General features: G+C 37.9%; 1 protein-coding gene across 5 annotated transcripts in view; it reads right to left on the bottom strand.

Moving 5' to 3' along the window:
- Nucleotides 1-18,201, bottom strand: part of PMS1 (PMS1 homolog 1, mismatch repair system component) — a 115,401-nt gene that overhangs the window by 16,596 nt on the left and 80,604 nt on the right. For 2 of the 5 annotated variants that reach the window (XM_081339063.1, XM_081339070.1), the window contains 2 exons: nucleotides 13,641-14,114; nucleotides 11,419-11,445 (listed from right to left, as the gene is read on the bottom strand). The gene's annotated coding sequence lies outside the window, so the exon portion shown is untranslated. Of the gene's footprint in view, nucleotides 1-11,418; nucleotides 11,446-13,640; nucleotides 14,115-16,762; nucleotides 16,798-18,201 lie in introns of those variants that run through there. The other 3 variants (XM_081339064.1, XM_081339065.1, XM_081339066.1) reach the window with 3 other exon arrangements.

The following is an 18,201-nucleotide window of genomic DNA, read 5'->3' as shown; positions in this document are numbered from 1 at the left end:
GTTATTAGATTTATTTTATACAGTATGTATGTAATAAACATATGTAATACACATTATTGTATATTTTGCTCAACAGAATTTACATACTGTATTTCTTGTCAGGAATATTATTTTAAATATCAACTATTATTGGAATGCAATCAATAACCATGTAATTTCTGTTAATTTTTTTAAAAAAATTTATAGTATCAAAATTCCAGTTATTATATTGGTTTTCAACTTAACATTTTATTTGCATGAGACTGCAGCACACTTTATATTAGTCACTAATAGTTTTCCTCTTCCCACTCAATTTATATTATTGTAACTTTGTAAAGTTTAACTTTTTTTATTTCAGTGATATTTAAACTTTTTTTTTCTGATTGCATATAGTGGCCAATCAAGTTATGCTTGTTTAAGATCTAAAGTCTCATGAAGATAATGAAGGCAAAGTCAGGCTGCTGATTTTACCTTCTGGCAGCTATATTTGGGCTTAATGAAATATTACTGTGTTACTATATTCACACTTACAGTGCATAGCTATTTGGGTATCAGAGGCAAGAGTAGGAAAAGGTTAATAAGCTCTTCTGTTATGTGGAAGACTTTTTAGCATGGAAGATAACCACTAGCAGTTTCTTAATATGCTAATATACCGACACACATAGATTCACTAAATAATCTAAGTCCTGGGTTCAGTGGTAATTTGATACTGCAATAAACAATAGTTGTGGAAATAAATCCTTACTGTACCCTAAATAAATAGATTTATTTACTTTAAAATTTACTTACTCTAAATAAATAGATTTATTTACTTTAAAATTTGTAAATACCAAATCACATATATCTCTTCTAATGCTAAGCTTATTTAGTATTATACAAATTGTATTATACAAACTTTATTCTTTGTGTGGGAGAAATTTTATTGAAAGTGCTAGTAATAATTCATGCATGCTCATGCCATACAGCATATAACAAAATTCTACATTGATGCCAGATTTTCTTAGCAGATCTCCCTGCAGCTCAGGAGCCTTAGCCTTTCTATGGCCAATGTGAACTTGAGTAAGAAGGGAGCTCTCCCAATGACAGTTTGCACTCACTCACCAACTATTTCACATATTTATTTTACACGGAGTTCAAAACATAGTATGCAAATATTTGTCTTACTGATGAGCCTGAAAACTCGTGATGAAGTAATGGAATTTCTAGAACAGTTCATTAGAGTACTTGATCTTCTAAGAAAGAGGAGCTCACAGACTATGCCAGGAATCATCACCTCAGTTTTGCTATTTAACATTTCATTTGACATACAGTTCTGCAGTCTTGATTTTAATCAGTCTGCAGAACGTATTATAAAGATTTACCTTACTTTCATCTTACAACTCATGGTTGATAATCTATATGGCACTTTTTAAATTTGAAATTTCTTTATTGTACAGAAAATGTGATATTATTTATTTTATTAAATTAATCAAATTTATATAGCTGCCCATCTCACTGGGAGTGTCCCTGAGTGGCATGCAACAATCACATAAAACAACAAATATATAAAAACATTCATTAAAAATTTAAAAAAAATACATGAACCACAAAGCACAAAGAGTGACTATATCGAGTTCAATAATGGGACCATCATAGAATGCCTCTAGTTCTCTGGAACTCCCATGCCAGATGACATAATCAGGTCTTCAAGAACTTGCGGATCATTAACAAAGATGGACTGACCTGATTTTGGGGGGTGGTGGTGAGAAGGTTATACAGTATGTGGTGGGCCACACAGCAGAGAAGACCCCTAGCAGATGGTACCAACAATATTCTTACTCTGTCAAAATTAATGGGACAAGCTGTGGTCCTTCGGATAGCCCAGTGTCATGCCAGAAATGGGTACAATTTACACACAACCCAAAGTTGTACAAAGGTCCTCCTAGCTATGACTGCCACCTGCTCTTTGAGCAAGAGTCATGAGTCTAGAAGGATCCCCAGATTGCACACTGGGTCTGTTTGGGGAGTGCAACTCCATCCAACACCAAAGAAGGCAAAGTCCTGTAATCAGTAGGCTCCAAAACCTAAAGTCACTCAGTCTTCAGCCAGGATTCCCCATCCAGACCCTCACAGTCATGGCATGGCTTAATTTGCCAGGGGAAGAGATATATAATTGGACATCATCAGTGGAGGATGGACCATGCAGCCGACTGGCAGAAACAACCTCCAGGTCCCTCTGAAACCCTCTGGCTTCATCAGTTGCCAGTCATGCAGGAAATATGGCCAGTGCAGCCATGTGCAAACACAGTCCATCCTCCAGCTCCATATGGCTGAAAAGCTGAGAAAAGCCCCCTCCCCCCAAAAAGAAGAAAATCTAGAAGTCTAGTCCAAATCCAGATCCCAAGGTACAATCCAGTCCGGTCCAAGTAAGTGCCCATAAGACATTCATATTAATATTGATCCAATCATGCCATTAAAGCGACAATTGAGTGGCTCCTGTTCTCCATCATCATACCAGACAATACATGACACTCTCCTTTCTATAATCTGCCCTGCCTAATAATCAAAACCATAAATAATAAAGCTCATTTTTTTCTGTTTTACACAAAAAGTCCATAAGGGGTTTTCAGTTAACAATAAATATAAATACTATCTTTTCTCTGATGAATGAAGTCATAGCCATTTCAGCTAGTTCCATCATCTTTACCAACCATTCCTCTATTGTGGATAATCCTGAATCTTTCCATCTTTGTGCATGCAATAATCTTGGTGCACTTATCATACACAAAAACAAAGTTCCATGACATTTTTCCAACTGTCCATTGATTTGAAAAGAAAAATATCTGGTCTCAATTGTGCATTAATCTTTAAAATTCTCTGAATTAATATATATATTTAAATCTAATTTCTTTATTTCTATATTTTATTTACTTAATTTAATTTTTATACCGCCCTTCTCCTGAAGGACTCAGGGCGGTGTACAGGGCAATACAATAAAATACAATATATAAAAATTAAAAAATATTAAATACAACGGCCCAATTCAATAAATTAATACAAAAACATTAAAATACCCCTAAACCCATCAGACCAGGCCGGCTTGTTCAAATAAATATGTTTTTAGGTCACGTCGGAAGGAGCGAAGGTCAGGAGCCGTCCGGAGCTCCACCGGTAAACGGTTCCAAAGGTCCGGCGTGCCCACAGAGAACGCCCTCCCCCTGGGGGCCGCCAGTCAACACTCTTTGACCGACGGCACCCTGAGGAGGCCCTCTCTGTGGGAGCGCACTGGATGAAGGGAAGTTGATGCCGGCAGCAGGTACTCCCGTAAGTAACCCGGACCCATGCCATTTAGGGCTTTATAGGTCATAGCCAGCACCTTGAATCTTACCCGGAGGGCAACCGGAAGCCAATGCAGCTCATGGAGTAGAGGTGTTACATGGGAGTATCGGGAAGCCCCCACCACCACTTGCGCGGCTGCATTCTGCACCAGCTGGAGCCTCTGAGTAGTCCTCAAGGGCAGCCCCATGTAGAGAGCTTTGCAGTAGTCCAAACGGGAGGTCACGAGTGCATGAGTGACTGTGCGCAAGGCATCCCGGTCTAGATAGGGCCGCAACTAACGCACCAGGCAAACCTGGGTGAAGGCCCCCCTTTAGCGTTTTTACACATCCACTAAGCATGATCAAATGTCCCTTCTTGTTCACATTTCCAACATAGATTTGAAGTGCCTTTTATAGATTTTAGAGTAGACAATTTGTCTGGTGACATGTACCAATGGTTGATCATTTTATAAGAATTCCCCTTAAGATGAGAACATAGTATAAATTTCACTTCTTTCAACCACATCTTCCCATTGTTCCATCTAAAATATATTTTAGCCCCATTATTCTTCCATTTGTTCTTCTGCTTCAAATTCAATAAAATTCAAATTTCAAAGCAATTGCATTTTAGCAATTGCATGTTCATCATTTTAATAGTTGTTCATCGTTTTCACAAAGTTCTGTTTCAAACTCAGTTTTACATTGTCAAAACTATAAATACCTTTGTCTATTTTAAATCTTTCTAATAACTGTAGCTAAGAAAACCATTGACAATAATATTCCTCTGCCACCATTTCTCTTAATTTTACATTCTCCTTGACAAAAATCTCACGATTTGCCTTTGTCTTGTCTATTAAATGCTTTGCGGGGGAGAACCACAAAGGTGTTTTCTGGTATAACCTGGATTTACAGTTTATTTATTCCATATTTTCAGTATGAAATGTCTAACATAATGGTTTTTAAAATCCACATTATCCTTGACTTTTTCTACCAGTAATACTCATGCCACCCATGTCAGCTCATGTTCTTCTAATTCCCAAGAACAGCACCATTTTTCCATCGAAACCAAATGGTAAAAAATAATCCATATTACTGAACTGTAACTGACTCTGTGATTTGTATTCTGAGTTATATAGATGAAAGCAATGCATCACACACACAGTCACACAAACATTTGTTTTCATTACATTGCTATTTAGCAGGACTTAATAGAACTATTCCAAACAATCTCAGTTGGGAGTAAGAGGCTATTACATGGATGTCTGGGACTAAGATAGCTAAAATGTTTGTTCAGACATAATGCTATTGCCATATGGTATCACTACATAGCCTAATATGTAGTATCTATAGCTTGTATAAATTACAAGTTATTGTCAAAATGTCATATTCCATTGCTTTAGACATATGCTACAATGTACTGGAACTATATCATATTTTAATAACTGTTTCTCTTCTGCTGTAAAGTGCACAAAGCAGAGTACACTTTTTATTTAATTTAAAGCACTTGTATTAATGCCAAAACAGCTTTCCATAATCTACATCAGGGGTGTTAAAATGCCAGCCCACGGGCCAGATGCGCCATGCCGAAACTGCGCCCACCCCACCTCCGGCAATGGGGGAAAAGTCATGATACGTTGCAAGTTTGACACCCTTGATCTACATCCAACCCCTGGTATTTTTGATGTCATCCTTTGCAAAGATAGCTTATACAAAGTCAGTATCCTCTACATTCTCATACAGTTTCCTACACATGAAGCATTAGTTTGCTACACATGAAGTGTTAGGTTGTGCTTCAATTCCTTGATATTATTGCCCATAGTTAATAAGTGAATAAATATTGTCCATAATACTGGTAGTTACATAAATATTACAACCTTAAACTGGATCCAAAGTGTTTGTGCATAAACAAAAATAATCTCTGCAATGTAGGGAATCCAAAAATTCTGGTGATTTACCTTTGTGAAGTGATGCAAGCATTTTCAAAAGATATGCAATATATCAAGTCCATTGGAATGCAATGTAATTTTAATCTTAAAATTGAAACTTAATTCAGTTGATTTTATTAAATCAAGAAATGAATGAATTTGCCCCTGCTTGGATTTCTGGTTGTGTCATTTTAGTTGATACTAATAAAGTACTTTTGGAAAATGTCAATTATACAAAAAAAAACTTCTGAGAACTAATAAAAACTGTACCTTTCTCAGCCAGTTAGCCTGTTTGTCCTTTTCATGTATATGCTAAAACAAATTAAGATACAGAATTGTTACAATGTATTTATATGTAATTGTTCTCATTCAGAGGGTATGCACAACTTTGTTTGCAGCCTTCTTATGGAAATAGAAAGTAGGGCTATATGATAAAAGTGCTTTGCATTTTAGATTATTTAAATGGCAGAATTGATTGAAAGTTTAATAATCAAGTTGCCTTATTTATCTTTTATTACATGGACGAGTGGTTTCATTTCCAGGGCTTTCATTGCTCTCGCAGTTCAAAATTGTGGTATACCATCAAAGATCCGGGGAAAAAATATTTCAAATCATTTGGGGGGTGGATCAGGAATAGCTTATTATGAATATAGGAAATAATATCAGATCAAAGCTGCTCACCTTGTCTACTAGGAACTAGTGTCTGATGAAGTGACTGTTGATCTTACTTATTTCAAAAGTAAAATCTCATAAGGCAGCCCGCCCAAATAGAACACCCATCGAGCTTCTAAAATGAAACTTAGATTGATGGCCTATTTATTATAATAGTTCAGATTCAAATGCCTCAGGCTGGATTTGAGGTGTATAACAAGGGAAATATGGAAGGCACTGTCAATTATTCCCCAAGTAGCTTGCTTTCAGTACTGGGAAAACTATATTGCAAATAGTTAAATAGATAGCCATGAGCTGCGGTGGCACAATGGTTAGAATGCAGTATTTCAGGCTAATTCACTGCCAGGAGCTCAATCCTGAGTGGCTGAAGGTTGATTCAGCTTTCCATCTTCTGAGGTTGGTAAAATGAGGTCCCAGGTTGTTGGGCGCAATATGCGTCAACTTCCCTCCGTCCAGTGCGCTCCCACAGAGAGGGCCTCCTCAGGGTGCCTCCGATCAAAGAATGTCGACTGGTGGCCCCTAGGGGGAGGACGTTCTCTGTGGGCGCGCCAGACCTGTGGAACCGCTTGCCGGTCGAGCTCCGGATGGCCCCCGACCTTCGCTCCTTCCGGCGGGATCTAAAAACTTATTTATCTGAGCAATCCGGCCTGGTTTGATGGGTTAGGGCACAGGTCTGCAACCCGCGGCTCCGGAGCCGCATGCGGCTCTTTCAGCCGTCTCCTGCGGCTCCCAGTCCTCTGCCATGTGCAGTCCAAAAAACAACAACAGTGGGACTAAAAAAGTTCAACCAATCAATTCAAATATGCAGGGTAGGTGCATATCTTGCCTTGGCTCCACTTTTCAGTCAACCCCTGTTCTGCGCATGCGCGCATGTACACACATGCGCACACATTTTTTGCGGCTCCCAGTTTTTCCTTTTGTGAGGGAACCGGTTCCGAGTGGCTCTTTCACTGTTTCAGGTTGCTGACCCCTGGGTTAGGGGTTGGGGTTTTAACATGGTTTTTTAATTACTGTATATATCGGGCATAATATTTAATTGTTTTTTAATTTTTGTACTTCGTTTTTAATATTGCCCTGTACACCGCCCTGAGTCCTTCGGGAGAAGGGCGGTATAAAAATTTAATAAATAAATAAATAAAATAAATACTCAGAGAGGGCTGTAAAGCACTATGGAGCAGTATTAGTCTAAGTGCTACAGTATTGCTGTTGAATGAAAAATTACCGGTAACCTTCTACCTTGAAGAACATTGTTTAACAAATCTTTAGGTTATTTTTAGAAAGGATAAATCAACAATAGTCTACTTGTCTGGAAAATATTCTGCTTTCCTTTTTTAATGAATTTTTATTTTTATTCAAAAAACGTGATTCTGATTCTGTTAACAGGCCCATGCTTTGGGTTAAACTGGAGAATTTGGCTCCTAGCAGGAGTCTTACATTTTTAATGTTGGCATTATGTCAAGATAGTATAATGCAGGTTAGATGCAACATAAAAACGTACTTACAGGCAACCTAGTAATGACTAAAGGTGTGAGACAACATTTCCCCAACACATTTAAGATCTATGTCAATGAACTGGGGACTACATTACATCAAATTTATAGCCACTGTCCTTTATTAGGCAAAAGGAAAATTGTGCTTTGCTTTATGCAGATGATGCTGTTCTTCTTTCAGCTACTAATTAGGTTTAAAATGCCAACTTAAGGTTGTCAGTGTAAGTGTTGGCAGATGATCATTCAAGAGAATGTGGATACAGCAGACCTTATAAAACCTAGTTTTAGAGCCAATATCACAGTTTGAGAGAATTCACCGTTGCAAGTAGATACAGATAGACTTCCTTTTCTCTCTTCTCCTCCCCTCCTCTGGAATCTGCCCTCCAGCCCATCTTTAGGCTGCATTATCTCTTGCCGGCCCCAGAAATCCTTAAGCCTCCGTTAGAAAGCCTGACTGCTAATCCTTCTTGGATCACATTACCCGCCTGTCCCCAGCCAGGCATTTGTTTATGTAAAAAAAAAAGGTTGTATACGAACAAGCCAAAATAAATGTATGAAACTGAAATATACTGATCAATCCATTCTCTTCTTAGAATTGAAAATGGAGTAGCAGCTCACAGCCATGGTTCCCCTGGAGAAAGGAAAACCTACTGACTTTACCAAAACAGACCAAGCAGGCTTTTTAATCTCCTTCATGTTCACACAGCACAGGAGGCAATGGCAGGTACATTCTACTCTTAATCTGAGTAACAAACAATAGTGATATATGAAACCACCCAAATTTTTCAGATCCAAACAGTAAACGTCTGTCCTTGATTGTAAAATATCCAGTTTTATCCATTCCTTCCTCTGTCAGTGTTGCTTCTTCTATTACAGCTAACTGCAATTTCTGCTTACTTTCATTGGTTCCCTCTTTTTTCTTAATTAAAAGTTTATACTTCCATAGTAATGTTACTTGCATTCTTTTTCTCTTGTTAGTGTCATAGTAAATGAAATAATCAGTAGATGGAATGCAGAAGAGATTGATGCATTATCTAGGCTATGATAGTGGGGGGGGAATTAGAGAGAGCTAAGTCGATCAGAAGGTCAGCAGTTTGGCGGGTCGAATCCCGAGTGCCGTGTAGCAGAGTGAGCGCCTGTTACTCGTCCCAGCTTCTGCCAACCTAGCAGTTCGAAAGCACATAAAAATGCAAGTAGAAAAATAGGGACCACTGCGGTGGGAAGGTAACAGCGTTCCGTGCGCCTTTGGCGTCTAGTCATGCCGGCCACATGAGCACGGAGACGTCCTCAGACAAGCGCTGGCTCTTCGGCTTTGAAACGGAGATGAGCACCGGCCCCTAGAGTTAGAAACGACTAGCACGCATGTGCGGGGGAACCTTTACCTTTAAGGATCTATTCTTTACTGAATACTGAACAGTAAGAAAGAAAGCCAAATTTCATTTTCATTTCTTTTAGCCTTTTTCACCACCACCCCTACTCTGGAAGATCGTTATAAAAATAATTTCAAGAATGGAGGAATCTTTTGTGCAGATAGATGCATGAAAGATATTGAGAGGCGACTCTATCTATGTACAATGATGACTTAAGAATGCATGGTAGACACTTTTACAAACCTTTCTTTTATCAGTAGTTTAAGTAAAATACATGCATGCAATGATAAAGAGAAATTCCTCATTTTTCCATTGATAAAATAAGGAATATAAAATGAAATAAATGAGAGATTTGCAAGATTGCGTATATTTTTCTTGAGAAAAAGTGTTTACGTTAAAGGTAAGATAAAGCGTTAACAGGGTATATTTATTTTCAACTGGAAATAGTTACATATTTCAGAGACATGTTTTCATCCCAAAGCACGTAACTCCTATTAACACTAATTGGAGTTACACATGCATACTGAAAGAAGATATATCTCTTTCCTTTTTAAGTCACTTACAAAATGTATTAGAGTATTGCCAGCTGCCTAAAGGATCATACTGCAATTGTGGTTCTAATGTTAGCAAAGCTATATCAAGTACTGTATACAAAAATAAGGCCATCTATGTGAATATTTTAAATAGAAAAAGTTTCCTTGATAGCCAGTTCAGAAAGATGATGCACATGCTAAATATTACTAATTTATCATTAGCTTCAAACCTATTTGTCTATCACATGGACAAAATATTTCTCTATTTTCTCCACAAACTTTTTAAAAATATTGCCCTGTGAATCTACACATACATACCGGTATATTGCAAAGTAGTTTATAAAACAATACAGTTAATCTTCCTGACTTTTGCTAATTTCAAAAATAAGCTCATTTTGCTTTTATGGTTTGTAAAGAAGATTGCGCTAGGAAACAAGGCCTTCAAATATATCCTCCTTGTTACACTATTTCAATTTCTAGGAGATTAACACTATAATTCAGGTCTTCAGAAAGTGTTGGTTCACCTCATTTCTAATTTCTCATGTAGGATTTTGGTTCTCTATGATGAATGTATCTATGCAGGGCTTTTTTCCTCATAGAACGCTCAGAACGGAGTTCCGGCACCTTTTTTTGGATGGAACCTTGTAGGGTAGGCAAGGCAGGTTGTATGACATGTGTGAGTTCCGGCACCTTTTTCTTTTACAAAAAAAGCACTGTATCTATGTATCACAACAAGCAACCTGAAGCACTGGCACAGATCTTTTTGAGAGAAAACTTTAGACCTTCCACTTCAGAAAATCAGGAAAGAAAGCAAAGGTTGTAAATGGCAATTGGAATAGGTAAATTAGGAAATAACCATTATACACTATCTACAAGGCAGTTATTTTAATACAGTATGATATGCTGACAATTTGATGGGCCATGTTATCCACTTATAATTACATAATATATAGATTCTGAAGGTAATTAAAATAACACTTAAATATAATTTAGGGTTTTATTTAAGTAGAAAAATACAGTTATGGGGAGCGGTATAAACAGGAAGGGGTAGTATTAGAGACAGCAATGGTGGTAGAAATTTCACAGATTTGTGATTAGCCATACCATCATGGCAACTACATTATGAACATACAAATCCCTCATCACAAAGATTTTATAATAGCGTGCATGGCAGGCTTCCAAAATTGCAAATTACTTACTAGCTCAGAAAGAATATAATAAAAGGAAATTTTCCAACAAAAATTTCACAAACATACCAAATATATTTATATACATTTCATTAATTCCCATCTTACTATTATATCCTGAATATTGCAATTTTCAAATGTATCTCTCACTATGGTTAATTAGTAAAAATATGTAATATATTTACAGTACAAGAATTCCTGAAGTAAAAAATGCAGTTAGGTTTTCAAGACAGTGTGACTGTTTGCTTGAGACAGTATGTTGTATATGAAGTGATAGACAGAGAGACACACAGATAATGTATGAAATCCAGGGCTTTTTTTCTCATAGAATGCTCAGAACGGAGTTCAAGCACCTTTTTTGGGTGGAACCATGAAAGGTAGGCAAGGCGGGTTGCATGACATGTGTGAGTTCCGGCACCTTTTTCTTTTACAAAAAAAGCACTGATGAAATCTATAAATGCCTAAAGCCTAATTTACGTGCTAAGCTTGTGAATGTGATCTTTTGAGGCATCTATAACTCTTCAGGAAACAGAAGGAGCTTCTCATCTTCCTAAAGTTTCTGCTGATGCAGTCAGTATGCAGCCTTGGATTAAAGCATCTCAGTATGTCTTCAATGAATTAGTGATTACCCCAAGTATTATCAACTGTAGAAAAAGCTTTTTATCTATCTAAATATAGATGCATATGTTAAATAGGAAAAGGAGAAATAAAGGCTTTACATATAATGCACATATGTCTGGTCTGGATAGTAATATTACTCACAGAACTGAAAAACTAATATAAAACAAAATGAAAAACAACCTTCTTCAGGGTACAAGATCTCACTTTTTAGACTTTAAAAGTCAACAAACTCCAGTTTCTGTCAAACTTCCTTTATTCATGTCAAGTTTTATAATTTTAGGTAAGGTGTCATGAGTCTATGTACGGAGTTACTATTTTAAAACATCAACAAAGTCTTATACTCACCCTATATATCCTGTCATGGAGATGTATCTTCAAAGAGGAAGATAAAATACAGAAAATAACATTGTTTTAATATTGTTTAGAAATTCCTAATATAATGATTATATGAGAAACATTCTACTCTTTAATAGGAGCACTTGTTATAATATGGGATATCGCTGCTGCTCATTTAATTGGGGAACAACATTTAGCATAGAACTAATTCTTCTCCCTCCACCCCCTAAATTACTCATCTCTTCTCCACCTTTCATCTACCTCCTGAAACCTGCCCTGGAAGGCTCCAAAACCATCACTATAAATTCAGGAGAATCCAGACCAATTAGGAAAGTGATGCTGGCCATATAGCAAAAAGTCTGTGGAGGGTTAATTTTTTTCTGCATGTATTAAGTTCTACCTTGGTACATGTCAAATGAATTACAAATACTCAACTATGCCATATGCCAAGACGTTTAAATAAATAGTGCAGGATACAATGCTAAGATAAGAAAAAGATATTCGGATAGATAATTTCATACATTTTGTGCATGAGTGTATGTAAGAGAGGGTTGCTTGCCAGCTGAATATAATGCTACTAATATCATTAAGCTTCAGAGTAGTTTGTACTCTATACAAAAAGATATAGGGGTCCATCCCTTCAAATGTTTGGCACTCAAGAAATATATTCATATGAAAACATTTAAACAATATGCAAATTGCTCTAAGATGATACTGTGAGGTCAAATGGTTATGTTTCACATGGTAACATTCCAGGATAATGCATGATCAATCTTTTCCAAAAGATACCGGTAGTTTTCTAGACTGTAATGTATGAAAATCATTCTAAACAATATTATAAAGCCGAATACCTAAAATAAAATGTTTCTCCCACTCTATTTGATTCCATGATACTCTAATTATAATCTCCCATTACCACAAACAGCATTTTTTTGCCTGTGAATAAAGGTAGTATAAACAGAATACAGTTATCTGTGGATTTCGCTCCATATATAAACTACAGAAGGATCCTGCATGCTACACACCAGAGGAAGGAATAAGGGCCTTGAGTAGTACATATGGATTGCACACAGCAGAATTACCGTATATACTTGAGTATAAGCCGACTCGAGTATAAGCCGAGACCCCCAATTTCACCCCCAAAAACTGGAAAAAGTTATTGACTCGAGTATAAGCCGATCCGCCGTTCTGCAAGCCTCCGCCGCCGGCGGAGGCTGGATCCGCGCTCTGCAAGCCTCTGCCGCCAGCAGAGGCTCGATCCGCCATTTTGCAAGCCTGAATACACAGGAATACCCTGTGTGGCCGCGGCTCTCGGGGAAGCCCTGGCTGTCCGCTTCCTCGCTCCACGCTGCCATTCGGGGCCCGCGCGTTCCCCGGGCAAATCGCGGCGCCCAGCAGGCGAGGAAACACGCCCGCTCCAGTCGCCCCCCCTTCCCTCAGGAGACACGAAGCAAGTGACCGCCCGGAGCTTACCGAGGACTTGCGCGCGGCCGAGGCTTCGGTGCTTCCAGGATCGCACGCACCTCTCCCAAGCCGCCGCCGTCCGGAGACCTGCCGAAGTTTGGGGAGGTTTGGGCACCTCCCCAAACGTCGGCAGGTCTCCGGACCTCCGCGCCCTGCCTGCCTGCTTCTTTCCGCAGCGGAAAGAAGCAGGCAGGCAGGGCGCGGAGGTCCGGAGACCTGCCGACGTTTGGGGAGGTTTGCGCACCTCCCCAAACCTCCCCAAACGTCGGCAGGTCTCCGGACCTCCGCGCCCTGCCTGCCTGCTTCTTTCCGCTGCGGAAAGAAGCAGGCAGGCAGGGCGCGGAGGTCCGGAGACCTGCCGACGTTTGGGGAGGCGCGCACCTCCCCAAACCTCCCCAAACGTCGGCAGGTCTCCGGACCTCCACGCCCTGCCTGCCTGCTTCTTTCCGCTTCGGCGCGGAGGTCCGGAGACCTGCCGACGTTTGGGGAGGTTTGGGGAGGCACGCACCTCCCCAAACCTCCCCAAACTTCGGCAGGTCTCCGGACGGCGGTGGCTTGGGAGAGGTGCGCGCGATCCCGGAAGCACCAAAGCCTCGGCCGCGCACAAGTCCTCGGTAAGTTTTTTTGTTGACTGGAGTATAAGCCGAAGTGGAATTTTTCAGCCCAAAAAGTGGGCTGAAAAATTCGGCTTATACTCAAGTATATACGGTAGTATGTTGATTGCTGATACTGACAATTATAATCACCTGTTGGGACCACAGACTTACCAGCATCCTGAAAGATGCAGAAAGTCCATTAATGTTCTTTTTTTTCTTTTTTTGCTTAGTGCCATCAAGTCAAACTCCAGAGACTGTATTAATGTTTTCCCATCTCAATCTATCCCTTTTAATTTACAATCCAGAACTCTCGCAAAGACATTCCAGTAACATTACTAATGTTGTCCATCTGAATAATTCATTCTTTACTTCCTCTTTTCTAGTCCATCCTCTGCTTGTAGTCTCTTCTTCTCCAATGAAAGTAAATATACATATTAATTCTCTTGTTAATTATCCCAGTATCAGAATGAGCATTTCAAAGGACAGGAGAGTGGGGGCAGGGGAAAAGGGCTATCAAATTTGCCCTTTTACCTGGCCTTTCTTGTGTTCTAGAAATCTTCTCTGCTTGTTTGAGTTCACCTGGCTGTTTGAGGTCATATCCTTCTTCTAGCATCCATTCACCTCATGCTATAAAGCAAAGGGAAACTGAAATAAAATCAGAACAAAGTTTCAGTCACATGATTTTCCACTTGGTGATTGCATCACCTAGCAACCAAGTTGCTGATCCCAATTGTAGTCATTAAACAAGGACCACGTTTAGCTCTGCTTCTTATGTTGACAATTTCTAAATTGACATTTTATGATCTCATCTTTAAATGTTCTCAAAAACAGTCTTACCATTTTTAATTCTTTGTGCCTCTACTGGCATTTTTGTATAATTGTTCTTGATTTGTCTTACTTTAGCTGTAGTTTATCAGTTTTTCTAATACAATCTCTTTTCTTGATATGTGTTCATTTGATTGAGAAATCTTTCCCTTCCTTTTTTTAAATTAACCTTGCCATTTTGTCACTGTATACTTTTCTTTCTGTCCAAGTCTCTTTTTTTCCTGTCTTTCCCTGGCTATCATGACTGCTTCTTCTGAAAGCTATATTTTTACACTGTCTCTTGTTTCTTTCCATAATATTGTAGGGTTTCTTCCATGTAAGAAAATTGTATTGAATCTATTCCTCCCACTGATTGTTATATTGTTATGTTCAGGGCTTTTTTCCCTCATAGAATGCTGAGAACGGCGTTCCGGCACCTTTTTTTGCAAAAAAAAAAGCTTTTGCACAAGCTGTACTGCTATTGGCTTAAGCCTATTGTAGGCTTTGCTCTTTTATGACTCATGGACTTCAACTCCCAGAATTCCTGAGTCAGCTATGCTATTGGCTTTTGGAAGCCAATAGGAATTGCTGCTGAGCTTGCCAAAAGACCCGGCAGGCAAATGTTGCACAGGCAAGTGAAGGCTCCCCAACTCCTCCCTGCTCCCCAACTACACCATCTCAACTAGGTAAGTAAGATATTATTTGCAAATAGAATATCCAAGTATGACTCAAGGAAATTTTCCCTGCATGGAGGGAGTAGTGGTTTGTTTCACTTTGTTTTACTTTTCAAATTGCTGTAAGGAAGAAATGATGATTAGAAAAAGGTAGGAAGTTATTTTTATTAGGAAGAATTCATTTAACCCATGCTAGATCTTTGGGAGCTTAGTACCACCAGCACAGAACATTTGCTTTTCTGAAACGTCATTCAAATTCAATTCCTGATAGGGGCATTTGAAAAAAAAAGTTATTTATTAAATTTATATGCTGACTATCTCACCAGGATGACTCTGAAGTCAAGGAGAGAGCTTGCAACTTCTGTTTGTAGTTATCCACATTTCTGCACACTGAGATAATCGGCCATTGTACAAATAGAGCCTATCATGCTTTTATATTTATATGGAATAGATACATTACCTGAAATTTTTGGAATGTGTAAAAAATTTGAACCAGCCCAGAAACTCATTTCCCATTGTTTGTGTATATAGAAAGTAAACCCTGAAATAGATTACACTAAAGCTAAATTTAACGTTACTTGTTAAAGATATTTACTATATTTCAGAATTAGTATTCTTTCAGTCACAATCTTATTCCTATTCAATTTGGCTGATTTTAAAATGTGATGCAAAATCATAAGCACATAAAAAGAAAACAGCAGAAACAGCTGCAAATTAACACAACAGTTCTATGCTTAGCAACATTTCCATTTAATCAAAGTCCTTGCTCTTTCCAAATCTATTTCAGGGTTGTTATTTTTTTTGCAAAAAAAGGTGCCAGAACGCCGTTCTGAGCGTTCTATGTGAAAAAAGTCCTGTTTATTGATAAACTGTATGTCATATACCATGCTTCACCAAAGAATAGCAGAGAGTTGCATTCATGTGCAGAATTACTGGGGACTGAGCTGCTGAAAATTGGAAGAATTTTAAGTACCCGATGGGTGTCATCTAGTTTGCGTACAGTTTTGGCTGTATGGAATAATTTTGAATCCCTTGTGTATCATTTTGAACAAGCAATGCATGATCCTACAAGAGATAAAAATGATAAATGCACTTATGATGGCTTGAAAAGAAAAATAACATCTACAGAATTTTTATTGTACCTAGGATTGATGTGTGACGCTCTCCAATAATTGTCAGATTTAAGTTTGGATCTACAGGACCGCAACATTGACTTGTATAAGGCAAATAAGAAAATAAAAATACTGGTAAAAGTTTTTGAAGAAAGAAGACAGAACTTTGGGCCCTATTATAAATGTGCTGTTGCAGCTGTAAGTGATCTTTGCTTTTGTGGAGTTTTACTTCACAAAAGAGATTCAAAAAAGGATCCTCCCATTGACCCAAGTATATTTTATACAAAATTGAAAGAGTAAATTGAAAAAAGATTACTTGATAGCAAAGACGATGAGTTGGCATATTGGTCTCGCGTACTTGATCAAAAACATTGGCCTGAAGATGTTAATACTCAACTGACATTTGGAGAAGTGGAAATTAGAAACTTATCAATCAGACTGCAACTAAATGAAAGAGAAATGATTCGTGGATTCCGTGAATATATTCTCGAAAAGACATATCCAGAAAAACTGTTGCGTTTGATACGGACTCTGAATACCATTCCTATTTCTTCAAGTGAATGTGAACGTGGGTTTTCACAGATGAATCTAATTGCCACCCCAACAAGAGCTTCGTTAAAGACTAAGACAATTTCAGCACTTTGTTCATCAAACTTGTCGGACCACCTCCGAGACTTTTCGATCCTTCAAAGTACGTTGATCTGTGGTTACTCAGAGGACGACATTCGGCCATAGATACTAAGAGCAAGGAAAGGAGTGAAGAAGATTTGCCAGACGAGAATTGGACAAAGGTTTGGAATTTTCTATGAACATTTGCCTTAAATACAATAAATTAAATGTATGTTAAGAATTGAATATATAATTGTTTAATTATATACTGTAAATAAATATATAAATAAAATTATATAAATAAAAGATTAACAAGATGAGAGTTCCGGCACCTTTTTTTTTTTAGAAAAAAAGCCCTGGTTATGTTATTATATTGTTAATGCAAAGCTGTTCATAAAATATGGTTTGGAAAGCAAGAGATATGGGTAAATCCAAAATGTATCAATAGGTTTCTTGACTGTTCTTTGAGGTTTGGAACTACTGGGGGGAGCATTGATTCCACCACCCCCTCCTCATTAATACCAATCATAGGCTATAGTTTTTCCCCATAAATAATGTAGCAGAGCTATCTAGCAATCCCTGGAGACAGCAAAACCTGTTTAAGAGATTATTTTATAAAATAATCAAGTAATGCCAAAAGGTATTGCAAAACAGAAATTGGCATGTATGAACCTTGTCTGGCTACAAATTAATGAAATAAGTCTTTTTGTTAAAAATATAATCCATAAAAGACCATTGTGATGACTAGTAGCTTTTGAAAATCTTATGTCAGAACCTTCAGAGTCCTCTAAAAAGCTAATACCCAAAATATATAATATCCTGTAATAACTTGGAGTGGGATTAATTTGTCTCAAACAATTATAGACATAAAATTTAAATATATATCTGATATGGGATGGATTATATTTTGAAAGAACTCCACATTAGGATTCTTATCACAAAGATTTGAGGAAAATTATTTACAAGTGATTCATGGTGGGTATTATACCCTTATATAAGTTCCAAAATTACTGGGAAACTGGGTTGTTTTGTATCTAGTGCCTTTTCAAAAACCACCTGGAATACCTGGAATCTCTTTTCCATATAGGAGTCTAATTTGGGTTGGATGATACTAAACATTATTTTGGTAGCACATCAAATTAAGGTTACACTATGATAGTTTGTACACTAGTTATTGGTATTGGAATGTAGATTGACATTTTTTAATGTTAGCTACTGTGTCGTTCTTCAGATTTGCTGGAATAGCTTAATAAGAACTTTGATTTATTCTTCCTTTGCTACTTGCCATATTTCATATTTCACTGGTTATTGCATTGGCTCCTGTAGCCTTCTGAGTTGGTAATGACTGGAGTGCTTATCTAACTTCATCTTCTAGTTGTAGAGATTCTTGTAAGTAGGGAATATCTTCTATCTTGGCTGTTGACATCATTATTGTACAGTATTTTAATTTAGATCTTAATTTAATCTCCTTTCAATTGGTTACTATCTCTCCACTGATGTCCTTTAACATACCAACTTGAGATTAGAACCTTC

This window comes from Vipera berus, assembly GCF_964194415.1.
Source record: "Vipera berus genome assembly, chromosome: 1".
Lineage (NCBI taxonomy): Eukaryota > Metazoa > Chordata > Lepidosauria > Squamata > Viperidae > Vipera > Vipera berus.
The sequence above is the reverse complement of the archived record's forward strand: the minus strand, read 5'-3'. Positions and strand labels throughout refer to the sequence as shown.